This window comes from Alligator sinensis, unplaced genomic scaffold (genome assembly GCF_000455745.1).
Source record: "Alligator sinensis unplaced genomic scaffold, ASM45574v1 scaffold61_2, whole genome shotgun sequence".
NCBI lineage: Eukaryota > Metazoa > Chordata > Crocodylia > Alligatoridae > Alligator > Alligator sinensis.
Window position 1 is genome coordinate 1,298,312 of NW_005842108.1, and position 1,796 is coordinate 1,300,107.

Sequence of the window (1,796 nt, forward strand, 5' to 3'; positions counted from 1 at the left end):
TGGCGGCTCATGTTCATCTTGGAGTCAATAATGACTCTGAGATCCCTTTCCGCCTCTGTGCTTTCAAGAAGGGAACTCCCCAGCCTGTATGTATGCTGTGGATTCCTTCTCCCAAGGAACCTTTTCAGTCTCTCCTGCCACCATGCCAAAACCCAAGTTACATCAGACTCAATTGTGGAACTTCAGTACACAAATGATTGTGCTGTCATTGCACATACTGAGGCGAGCCTACAAATGGCCCTTAACTGCTTCTCTCAAGCATATCAGTGCCTGGGACTGACCCTTAACATCAGAAAAACAAAAGTGTTTCACCAGCCTGCTCTGTGCCAATTAACTTCCCTGGCAAAAATCCTCACTGACAGACAGGTACTGCTGCTACGACCACCAACATAGAAGCATTGATTATTCAATATCAACTGTAGTGGGCAATGCATTGTGTGTGCATGTCTGATGTACGTTTACTAAAACAACCGCTATACTCCCAACTCAGCCAAGGACAAAGGATATGCAGGGGCCAGAGGAACATTTCAAGGACAACCTGAAAGAGAACATTAAGTGTGGCATTAACATCACAAATTGAGAAAAACTAACCCAGGACAGGGCTACATAATGACACCTAATGAAAGAAGGTACATTTTACTTTGAGGAAAACTGTTTTGCCCTGGAGGCAGAAAAACAACAGAAATGGAACGAAAGGAAACAACCCTGATAAACCCACAGTTTGACCCTCCCTTTAACCACCACCTGTGGCATCTGCCAGGGAATCTGTGGCTCTAGGATCAGCCTTCTTAGCCATCAATGGCATCTGTGACCCTTTACTTGACCTGTGGGAGTAATCATCCTTGAGCATGAGGGATCACCACTACCCAGAAAGATGAGTCATGGAGGTGTTGGTTATCTGCGATTTAAAGTGTAATTGGTTGATGTTAAAGAGATTCCCATCCATGCAACACTGGATGCTGATTCCAGATGCAAGTCTATCAGCAATGAGATGCAGAATAGTTGCAATACAGATGGAAAAGACTGTTGGTGCAAACACATGTCCTTTCTTGACTCCAGTTCTAATAGGGAAGGGGTCTGTTTCCAAGCCATTGCTTAGGACAGTTGCTGTCATGTTGTCATGAGAAAGTCTGATAATGGTAATGAATTTTGGCAGGCATCCAGGTCTCATCAGGATCTTTCATGGGGCCTCTCTGTTGTTTGAATCAATTACCTTAGTCAGGTCAATGAAAGCCACGTAAAGATCTCAGTGTTGCTTGTGGCACTTCTCCTGCAACTTTCTAGAAACAAAGAACATATCAATTGTACCTCTGAGTGGTCTGAAACCATGTAGGAATCTCCTCTGTAAGGAAAGTGAGTCTATTCAAGATAGTGTGGGCAAAGATCTTCCCAGCTATGGACAGGAGTGCAATACAATAATTGCTGCATCTTAATCTATCTCCTTTCTTGAACATGGAAATATGGCTCCACATGGATAAAGAAGCCTACCCATGGGGTAATCCTTGTACAGGCAAGGTATTAGGCTATGACCCAGGAGAAGTTGTGCCTGTGTCTGTCCTAGAATAGAAAAGTCCTTGGATTGGCATGTACACGTGTTGGCTACAAATGTCCAACTCAGGATCCTAAAAATTCTGGTTTATTAGGCGGATTGAAACACTGTAATGAGTTAAATCATAAACCTTGGGGCTGGTCCCCACACACACACACACACACACACACACACACACACACATGCACACACACAGTAGCAAGCTACAGAGTCAGGTATACCTATCCTACAAGCGCTGGAGTCTGCC